The sequence below is a fragment of the Cygnus olor genome, chromosome 6, assembly GCF_009769625.2.
Source record: "Cygnus olor isolate bCygOlo1 chromosome 6, bCygOlo1.pri.v2, whole genome shotgun sequence".
Classification (NCBI taxonomy): Eukaryota; Metazoa; Chordata; class Aves; order Anseriformes; family Anatidae; genus Cygnus; species Cygnus olor.
Genome location: NC_049174.1, coordinates 36,666,077 through 36,677,671, shown reverse-complemented (window position 1 = coordinate 36,677,671; position 11,595 = coordinate 36,666,077). Strand labels below are relative to the sequence as shown.

The window sequence follows — 11,595 nt, the reverse complement described above, 5'->3', positions numbered from 1 at the left end:
AATTGCTGAAGCAGCATGCCTGGGTCCCAGGAATCACCTGGAAGCGTCTTTAGGATGGGGAACACCGGCCCTTTTGGGTGCACTGTGGGATGTTCCTTGAACAACCCAGTGTGGGGGCTATTTTGGTAATTACTGGACAAACATTTTTGGCGTGAAGCTTCGCATAAAACCCCAGCATAGGAAAGTTTGGGAGACTCCCACTTCCCACCAGAAAGCCTGCAAACAGAAATTAAACAGGCAAATGCTGGCTCTAAATAAATCAAAGGGAGATGAACGGCAGTGCCGTTATTCAGCCGTGCTTCCAGCAATAATTCTGTTACTGGCAATGCTGAAATAAGTGTCTTCAGCATCTCTCTCCCATGGTCTGGTGCTAAATCAGAGGAGAATAAAGCTAGAGGAGGGAAGGTCTCTAGTTACAGAGACCGGTGAGCAGTCTCCCGTGCACTCCAGGGACGGCTCCTGCAGCCGGATGGCACTGTGAAGGGTGAGCACAAGGTCCCCAAGGGCTGGGGACAGGAAAATGGCATTAAACTTAACTGACACGCAGAAGGCATGTTTGGTGCATGTACTTTTTAATCAGCATGTAGCTGGTGTATGAACTTGTTGGTCCCAATCTGTCACCTCTCCATGAAGAGCAGCTAACCCCTGGGTATCATTCTGGTGTTTGGATAGGGTTGCCATTAAGCCCCAGTTTCTGCATAGCCATGTAAAATAAACTAGGGGCCTCACATTCAATTTTACTATGTGGATTTGGGTACTTCCTAAGAAATATTACTTTCCCCACCACAAAAACAGTAGTGTCAAAGTTGCTGGGCCCCAAATATTTCCTCACCTTTTTTTTTTTTTTTTTTTTTGGCTTCATATCTGTTTACAAAACCTATGTAATTTCTTTGCAGCTTGTTCTTTCCCCAAAAGCAAATCCTTTAGGGTATTTATTCCCCTCCATATACAAATTATTCTGTTCCCCAGTAATTATCTGTTTTGCATACAGTTACACAGCTGAATCAGAAGCAGCAAGATATGAATAAATATATAAATAATGGACACACTGAGGTGTAGTTTCTCATGTTTAACATAACACAGGGGAATACATTTTTATAGCAAGCCAGTAAATGTTGTAAACTGATGTTTTCAATTCCAGTGACTTAGAATTAACTTCTAACTGTGAGATCTAAACTAGCTGCAGTCTTTTATAATCTCATGCTTTAAAGCTATAATGGCTTTTTTCATCTGCTGTTAAAGAAGAAATTATATTTTACTAGGAGATGGTAAAGGTAAACCACAGAAAAAGTATACTTCAAACTGCTTAAATATGATTATTTTTGTTCCGTGTGATTTCACTCAATGATATAAAGGAAAGAGCCCAGCTAGCTCATTGGAATGGGAATGTGCCGGCGAGTACAGAAAAGTACATGTTGTTTGCCAGTGCTTAAGGAGCTTACATAAAAAAAGGAGAAATATATCAAAAACTGTAGGGAAAAAAAAAAAAAGAAAAAAAAACACCATTTTTTTTCCACAAGAAGCAGTTCAAACATCTAGCAAAGGCAACACTTTGTGCTGTGCACTTTTTATACATTTCACACACACAAAAATAATCTTCTTTGGAAGCACATCCTCTTCCAAGCCATGCCAAAGGGCTGCAACCCCCCCAAAAGACATTGCTTGGTCAAGCACAGCCCAGCATCTACCTTGTGAGGGTTTAGACTGGTCCAAAGCTGTTCCCCAGATTTCTTCAACATGTGTTATTTTAATATTACTGACCCACAGCTCTCCGGGGTCTACAACCCCGTTTTGACCCCACAATCCCACCCAGGTTTCCTGTCAGGCTGGAAGCACCCCAAAGCCTTAGGGCCAGCACCACTTTCACCACTCCGACAGGCAGAAGTAAATCCCTGGAGCTGGGCTTTGAAATGCAAACACGACGTGTGCTGGAGCTCGCAGGCCTGATGCCACATCTTCAGGAACGAGGTTAAAGCTGTGAACTCAGATCTGAACCTGGACCTTGCGTTTAGATCCAAGGGTTTGGGTTGGGCCCCATCTCTAGTAAAAAAGGATAAAAAGAGATGAAAAGATAATTGCAGAAACTTAAAAGCCAATGCTGCATTCTTCTAAAATTACAAATTAAGCTATAAGCAATTCCAAACTATGCTGTTTTTATTAAAAATGACTTAATAATCTAATCTTCCTTTCTTTTCTTTTCTTTTGGAATTTATCATATATCCTAGTAATCGCACATAGAAATTACACAACACTACACTGGATACTCCTGACAATATAAACACAATTGTTTATCCAGAAGCATTATAGGTTCATGCAAAAATATGGCATTTAAAGCTTGTGGTCAGATCAAGAAACCACAAGTATAATTGTTTGTTTATCCAGCCAAGCATTACTCTGTCGTGTAAGTTTATGGGGGCTTGGTCTTTATTTATTTATTTCTCAATCATTTTAAAATTAAAGTTATGGAGTGAAAATAAATGATTAAAGGCAAACAGCTCATGCCTGCGCACATGGAGGAACATTTTTAGTATGAAAATCGTGCCTTTGCCATAGCTTGTGCAGCTCCGTTTCGTGCTTCCATAGGAGCTGGGTGATAACGGGGCCCTTTGGTGGAATTTCTACATATTTTCTCCTCAGTTTGGGGCAGCTGGTTTCTTTCCTCTTGGAGGAGAGAGCTGAAGTATATTTATCACTCCAGCAGTGACTCAAAACAAACAGGAAGTCTTCATCAGCAGACTCCTGGGCAAGGCAGATACTAAGGTACTGGCAGAAAGGAAACAGAGGCTTTCGGCCGTGGGAGTCAGACACACAGCGTACACTGCAGCTACAGCAGATAACCAGATTAGAGATCCACCAAATTATTTTTAAAGTCAAAAAAAACTATGTATAAAAATAAAGGGCATCCCGCGCTGGTGGCAGGGTGAGGAGAGCCACGGGAGGCTGCGCTTTGATGCCGCTCCTCGCGCCCCAGCAAGGCCTGCTTCTCAAGCAGGGGCTGCCAGCAGGGCTGGCCCTCTGGCCATGACCTGGGGGGGGAAAGAAAGGAAAAATAACAAGGCTTGCCTAATGGTTTTAACTACTGAGATGGTTATTAATATTCACTGCTAGTTTTTAGAAAGGTGTCTGAAAACAGGCTAATAAATGGCCTGGCAGCGGATGACTCCTCCTGCATTGATTAGAGACATTCTGACACAGGAGCTGCTCTGCCGCTGTTGTTTCTTTAAACTTTCTTTCCCCACAAATGTTATTAAACATTAAAATACTTCAGTCCACAGTAACAACGACAGAAAATGAAGCACAAGACGCAGGCTGATAGCCACTACAGGCCTCATTCGTGCAGGCCTGCCAGAGACATCTCAATAGCAGCAGCTTTCCTCACGCTGGGCAATGGTGCTGAGAGCTCTGCCATGGTGCTGAAGGACACGTTGGCTCTGACACACGAGCACCGTGGTTCGGGTCACACTCACGGGCTCGGCCGATCCTTGCTGAAAATGGGGAGTGTTGGGAAGAGTCATTATCTGCTTCCCCTGCTCTTGTGCTGCTCCCCAGGCATCTGCTGTTTATTGCGGCCCGAGACAGGGCACGGTGATACCTTCGCTCTGACCCGCTGCGGGCTTATCTCTGGGGCCGGCAGGAAACGGCAGGGCGGGCAAAGCCACGGTGTTTGCTGGTTAGAAGGAGACTTCTGCACCTTTAAATGGGCGACGGCCTTCTGTGGCTCTTGCCCAGCCCCACAAAGCTGTAGTGCTGGGAGCCTACCACACCAGACAGCCTGCCCTGTGGAGAGAGATGCCCTGCAGGGACATGGAAGGGCAAGTCCCACAGTTTTGTATGTCCAGGCTGGACTTGGTTTGAGCTGTCACTACCAGCACCCCGAAGCAGCAGACGTCACGCCCTTATCGCGTAGCTGCACCCTGTGACACCTAACCTCAACGTCTCACCACAGAAATCCAGCCTGCTATTATTAAGGATGGCTGGCTTGGCTGCGAACCGAAGGTGCATAGGGCTGATACAGGGAGCACCAGATACTCACATCCTCACGAACAGTTAGAGGGGCAGTGCAAACACTGACCGGCCATGACAGACATGACAGCTTGACATCACCATGTCACCATGGCCTGAGACATCCCAGACAGAAGAGGCATTAGCGGTGAAAGGAACATTTTAAAATACTAAGTGCTTCATACTGACTCCTGTGCAATCTCCATGGGACTGCCCTACAGAAAGCTGGCTAAGGTCTATGTCAGAGATGACTACCAAAACTGCTGGGTCAGGACTCTTTTTTTTTTTTTTTTTTTGAAACATCTGGCAAAATGCATCACCACCCTATTGACTCACAGATGTGTCAAAGCGTAAAGTCAAGCTAGGTGGGTAATTCTGGTAATTCTGGAGAATTTCTCTAGGGATCAGACTGTCTGCATCCTCCTAAGGAACAGTCTGGTCTAGCCGGCATCTTGGCCAGTGCCAAGGAAGAGAAACCTGTTGAAGGTCTGCTGGTGTGCAGTGCCCATCCCTTTTGCTGGGGGACATGACACAGCAGAAGACTTCCTCCCTCCTCCCAGAAGGGTCAGTTGGAAAGTGAGTCAGAGCTAGGCCCTCACCTATAACTGTAGCCCAGTTGCACAGAAGGCAATATGCTTTCATGTTTGTGTCAAAAACTTGAAGCCTTGGCCTGGAAATGGCAACTTTGCTTACCAGATGAGTCCTTTAACTACTCACCCGCTCAAAAGCAACTTCAGTGACACACTCCATTTTATATTTTGCCAGCTGAAGATCTGAAAGTGTGAGAGAATTAGAAGAAGCACAGCACTGGAGAGTTGATTTGCAGCCACAGGGAGCAAGTGGTGTAGCTGAGAACTGAGTAGAGATCTATAAGTCATGCTCAGTGCTACATCTACCTCCTCAGACCTCAGAAATGTTTGAACAAATTAGCCAGCTCATGGTAAATACTCACTGCTGTGCCTAAAGGTTAGCTTTGAAAGTATGCTAGAGCAGTCTTTGGGCTGCTCTGGCTAGCTTGTACTAATCTTGAATTTACCATCTGCAAGCCAAGTAAAGCTAGAGTGAAACATATTTCCACCACATGTCTTTCCATCCCTTTCTTTGCCTCTGGCACAGGCTTTACAACCAGGGCTGTGGAGAGCAGTTAGTGTGCGATGCTGGGAGGATGCTGGGAGAATGCTGAGCCAGGGGTACGACCCTCTGCACGGCACCAGAGAAACCCAGCAAGGCAGAGACCCCACTCCTGAAGCAAAAGAAAGGAACTGTCGTCTCAGTATTTGATCTTCAACCAACTGCATTCAAAATGTTGGATAGCACAGGTCTTTTGAAGCTGCTCTCCAAGTGATAGAGGATTACTGGCTTCGGTGATGAAGTGCACAAGACAGGATTGGTTGACTGAAGGAATTTTTTTTTCCTTGGCATTGCTCTGTGCCATCTTTTTTGATTACATTATTTCTTCCTCTCAAATGTGTATTTTGCTTCTCCTAATCTTTGAACAACTTCGTGCTGCAACCCCAAGGTCTGCACATTAGCATTTTGCACCCTGTCCAGGATTCAGGCTGTGGGCATTTGCCCGTGTGCCATGCTGTACCACAACCAACCCAACATGCCATCCTTCCTACAGACCTGACAACTGGCCAGAACGAGGGCTATGGCTTGGGTGTCCCCAGAGCAACACAACATGCGCACGCTCTCCCGTGGGAGGTGGCACGCGAGCAAAGCACTTGAAATTACACATGTAGCTGATTTTTATCACAATTCATTTTACAAACCAAGAGCCACATTTTGCAAGCTGTTATTCACGAGTAATATATAAATCCTAATTCTTAAGGAGGGTCAGAAACCAAATTGGAAGCATTGAGGGGAACTTATGTGGAATCAAAGAGAAGAGGATGAAAGCAGAGAAAAATGTTGTGCATTCAACTGCTTAAGTCCTGCTCAACTCCGCGATGACAAACAAACAAACAAACCCGTGTCTCTTTTTCTCAGCTCAGTGATTACAGCAAACCCACAGTGCCAGCTTCAGACTGGCAAGGCAACTAGCACTGCTCACAAAAACAAATTCAACGGATGATTTTTTCTTTGTATCGATTGATTTAATTATAAGGGTCTTCCACATTCTCACCTATTTCCTTACCATCAGTCAAGGCATATTTCTGTTTTCCCTGCTGTTGTTTCAGACATATGAAAAAATGAGGAATGAGGGGAAAAATCATGAAGGTATACTGTACACACAGAAGAACTGTGAAATAAACTCTTTTCTTTTAAAGTCACTAGTTCAATGGCACATGTTAAAAAAAAGCAACTCAGGAAATCCACATTGCCACAGTAATTCTGATCTGTCTCAGAGCTTCCACCCAGGAAAGGTGTCTCTGATGTTACCTAGGAGTCATCCAAACAAAATATTTCAATAAGAGGCACTTGGCACCCCCTTTCTAATTCAACTTTTCAGCTGGCAGTAAGAAATAAAATTAAAATCAAAAATTTAAAAAAAAAAAAAAAAAAAAAGGATTTATTTATGATTTATTTATTAGGAAAGAGATGAACTCCCAGGACATGTTAGTGCCTGGACCCTAACCTGGCTGCACTACTATTCTGGGCTCATCAGCACATCAAGAATACTAATTTAGACTTAGGGCATTAGGGAAAACTCTCCTGTTTTAAACACGGAAAGCTGTCATTTAGTTATTTCTTGAACAAATACACTTCAAACAATGTGAAGGAAACGGCACTTCCCATTTATACGAGTTTACCAACAACAATCACGATGAAAAGGACAAAGACTATTCCAGGTTTATAATGGCTGTCGGTATAACACGCTGTCCCATGCAGCAGGGTGTGTAGATGTTGCAAGGTCTGAGAAACTTCTTAAAGTTCTCAGAAAACTTCAGCCAGGACCTCTGCCCATCAGCATTACAAATGCAGTAGGAGATCCTCTTATTCTGAAAAAGCAGTCATTAGGGTGGCTCTGCCTTTGAGATACTCTCATTAGGAATTAGTTGGACTTACAAAAGCAGGTTCTGAGCTCATTTGTACCAGAGCAACAAAGAAATATCACTCCTTAAAAGCAACAGGTTACTCTGTTTTGGGATGGGTTTTGAAAAGAGCAGAGCCTGGGCTAGAAAGTATAACAAGCAATTGCTGCTCTGTGTCCAACCTGTGCAAATCAGGAGTAAACGTAATGATGTTAGCAGGGTCAGGCTGGTGGAGCCCATCAGCAGAGGTTGGTAGGGGTAACAACGACCACAGGGAGATAAGATAAGGCTGTTAAGGTTGGGAAAGAAGTATTAGGATTACCAGAGCATTTAGAGCAAATTGAGACTGTTCTCCCACTCTCTTCTAGGAAAAAAACCCGATCCTTTGCACTTCACCCTGAGGGGGGAAAATAATCATTAGCGTTATGTTATAAAGATAGGTAAAATAATTGTCTTTTTAAGATGCAGACGCCTAAACCAAGTAAGCATTTGTGTGCACAGCTGTAATTTTTATCCATTGTGACATAACCTACCCTTACTATTATCCTCTCCCATTAGGTCATTTCTAAAATTTAGCTCTCTGTGAACTGGGACCCTGCTCTTCTGCTGGTTCGCACAGCTCCTATTTTTGCCACTATAAATACAAGAAACGACTTGGCTGCATGGCATGCTCTCCTTCAAAGCTGTAGGTTAAACAAAACTTTAACTGTTTCAGATAAAGACAGGCAGAAGGTGTTTTTAAAAACATCCCAAGCGAAGGAGTGCATTTCCTGCTTCCCGAATTCAACCTACGGCATCAGACATCTGTAACTCTGTTTACATTCCAGCCCTTCACAACTTAATACTGCTCGAAGCATCAATAATATAGGGCACATTTCTGACTGTTCTTTAGATATTTTTTTATCTCCATGGGACTTCCTGGTTTGGGATTTTGTAGTTTACAGTTTCTCACTAATAGTAACTAGCTGCAGCATTTGGCCTTAAGAGTTTACATATTATTTAAGTAGATATAGGCAGCCTATTTTAATTAGAGTAAAGAGCCTTGTAGAGCGCTCGTCTGTTTTTCCCCCTCCAACTATATCAGTTGGCTTAATAAAGATATTACCACTCCCTATAAACCCAGCTGTAATCAAGTCCTCAGATATGCTAGCATTTATTAATGTACTCTTGCAGCTTTAAAAAAATATATACTATCTTCAAGTAAATAGATGTCCATTGCTTTAACGAAAGCTGTCTGAGCTTTCTGTGGCATGCACACATTTTACTTGGTGTATGTGTGTGCGAATGCACTTTCCAACACACCTAAGCAAATTGCCTTCCTCAAACCAAGGATCATCTGCTCTTTATTTTTTTACTAGAGCATGCCATTTAACTGTACAGGGTCTGCTCTCAGCACAAGCTCTCCTTTCTTGGGGGATGTCCAACACAGGCTCTCCTCTCCCCCACCTACAGAGGGCTGCATTTTTACAGGCAAATTCATCATCCAGCATAATGCACCATGTCACATCTACATCTCTGGTGTCCCTCTGTCCTCTTCTCAGGTCTCTTCTTCAGATTTCTAATGTGCTCTTGCTGCATGCACTCTCTGACCACCATCTATATAACTTTCCACTACATGCCTCTAAAAATTGCATTACCCATTGCATTATCACAGTTTGGATTACCCAGACTGTTGCTGCTCTTGTTGTTTCTTTGAAATCTACATTCAAAGCCAAGGCGAGACACCAAGACTGCAGTTTGCTTATCGCACAGGGCTTCTTTCCTCTATAACATATCAAATTAGTACCTGAACATCACCTACCAAATCGACCGTGCATATTCACAACTCTTCTAACATTTGCGAATAGCATTACTACAAAGGAAAGCTGGAGACAGCTTGATTAAGCAACTTGCCCAAGGTCATACAGGAAGTTGTAGAAGAGCTGAAAACAAAAGCCAGATCTTAGCTCCTGTCCAACCCTCTCTGGAATGAAAAGGCCAAACTGCTCTGTGGAAATATTAGCCGAGTCATAGATCTCATTGTATAAGTTTCATAATGAATTCACGACTTAGCAAAGAAAATACGCAGCACTCCCAGCACTGCTTTCCAAGGAAAAACTGCAACGGCGCTGCGGCAGCTGGGAAGCGTTCCCTGGGCTGGGAGCAGCGCTGGCCATGGCTGGAGTCACTCGAGAGCTGGTATGAGATTGTTTGGGATGGCAAAAGGAGCATCCCGAGTGCAACAAAGGCAGTATTTGTGTCTGCCCTCCTCCCTGTCTGCGTGGCTCTCGGTGATAGCCACGGGAATAAACAATAGTCCTGGGCTGCAGACAGTTTGCTGCAGAGGCCCAATTAAGTTGTTGAAAGCCTAAACATGGGCACAGGAATCTGCTAATGTGGTTGGGCATGCACAATAAGGCCTCGATCTGGCTCTGCTCATGCGCACAGAGTACCACCTTGCCAGGAGAAGAGCCCCCCGTTACCACCAAGGCTTTTCCCACCGAGAAGTCCTGCTCGGCCTCAAGCCATGCACGTTGCCACTTGTGGTGGGGAGGACTTCTGGATTTGCATGGGCATGGAGTTGAGGTGAGTTGGGTGGTCTTGGGCTCACTGCCACGAGACAAGCACACACAGTGGCACATCAACTCCATCATTGCTATTAAATCCCATTGTTGGCCTCATATTGAGTGGGAGCAAGGACTGCGGGGGCTCTGAGGAGTGACCCTCCACCAGGGGTCTGCCCGCACCCTCCACAAGGATGCTGGGGATGACCTGAAGATGCCTGCAAGGTTATCTTCCATGGGAGCCACATAAAAGCATGCTCATGTGCATATCTACACGTATTCGCCTGTACACAAGCAAACAGTTACTAAAGAGAGATCCCCCTGCCCAAACCTCGGCCAGGTTCAAGCCTCCCTAACATAAACACTTCCAGCAGCAAACACAGCCTCAATAGCAATGCCAAGAGCAGATAGAGGCTCCCACATTGTCTCGGTACACAGGATGCCGGCTTGACATCATTTAGCGAAGACAATGCTCGCCCTCTTTCTTTTGGAATCGCGTAAAAAACTTGGCTGAGTATGAAACGACTTCAAAGACACATTTCTGTGCCAGCCAGGATGCATCAAAGTTGGGAAAGCAACGACCCAATTCACCTGATCGGGGTAGCTGATAGAGGAGCGCGGGGAAGCTGCTTTTATCGCTGTACCTTCCCGGCGCTTCCTTCCTGCCCCGATGCTATTTCAGCCCTGCGCCCACCTCCGCGAGACCTGCCAGCCCCCTCCGGCAGGACGCAGGAGGAAAAAGCAAAGGGAAGCCCTAAATAAAGGAGGCCCGCGAGTTTCTGTGCAGTTGCCGGGCAGTCACATCCTTCTGCTTTCCCCTGAAAAATCAAGCATCACCTTATCGTTTCCTCACCAAGATTAACTCCTGCTTCCTGAGGAGTATTTCTGAGGTAGAAAGCAGAGGTGGCAAATAAAAAAAAAAATAGGGGAGGAGGGGGGCTGAGAAGCCCAATCTGTCAAGCTCCGTTTTAGAAGAAAGGAAAACTGAAAAGTGAACGTATTTAACATGAGCTATTTCCTGCACTCAGGAGGGAAGAAAGCATGCTCCTAACTGTGTGCATGAGGAGATCTGCACTCGTGTTATCTCTGACCTGCAGCTTAGCCCTTGTGTCTCAGCTGCCAAAAAGCTCCCATTCAACGTTATGCTGAGTTCATCAATGCTCCACGTGTCAGGATCCTAACAGGAAAAAGCAGGACAGACAGTCACTCTATTCAACTGCCTGGGGACCCCATGACAACTAAAATCCCCTTGCAGACCGTCCATATCAACCTACGGCAGGTCAGAGCGCGTAACCCCTCCAGAACCGCAAGCCTGGGCCCACGCCCTTTCCCCTTGTCAACATTGTCACTTTAAACAGAACATCTCGCCTTATCGCCCAACCTGGAGTAAGGATGACAATTAAGATGGATTGCAAAGCCTGCCTGCGCTTTACAATTAACAATAACTTGGCAGCGGGTCCCACGCAACTGTTGGGTGGTATGGCAAGAACTTTATCCCTGCTTAGTATTGCATTAGCATATTTAGTAGGCTGCAAGACATAATTCCTCAGATATGAACATATTTTGTCTTTTCAAAAAATCTGCAATTAAGCCATAACGTGCAGGCAGTGTGCAGCCGGCAGGAAACTTTGCAAACCCGCTGTTATTAGGGGGACTGTGCAAAAATGGCCCCTTTTGACCTTATGTCAATTATCTATTTAATAAGGAACCTATTCAATTAAAAAAAAAAATGTCTTAGCATGGTCTTTGCTAGGAAGCAACAATATTCCAGAAACTATAGCTGATACTCACTCGGCATCCACTCTGTTAACAGCACTGTGCTCAAACAGGTTGGGGGTTATTCAAAAGCAAGGCTGGGGCATTTTGTTGTTGTTTTTGTTTTAATTTTTGGCTAGAAAAGCAGAATGCCTCCCTTCTGCCAGTCATTTTAAAACTTTATGTTTCAATGACTGTCAGCGTGGAAGAAATAAACCCCATCAAGCAGCATCTTCCTCTGTATGTCTCATCTCCTTTTTTCTCTCAGACTGTCATGTTTACAGGTAAATTAACAGCCCTCCTAAATTAATTAAACGCGT

The 11,595-nt window shown here is 44.7% G+C and overlaps 1 long non-coding RNA gene across 1 annotated transcript; it reads right to left on the bottom strand.

The window, feature by feature from the left end:
- Positions 1–936: 936 nt before the first annotated feature.
- On the bottom strand, positions 937–7,407 carry LOC121072208. Its single transcript, XR_005821069.1, has 3 exons — positions 7,300–7,407; positions 4,720–4,775; positions 937–2,040 (listed from the first exon to the last, which is right to left on the bottom strand). It is a non-coding gene; the product is annotated as an uncharacterized LOC121072208 (long non-coding RNA).
- Between the last annotated feature and the right edge of the window lie 4,188 nt (positions 7,408–11,595).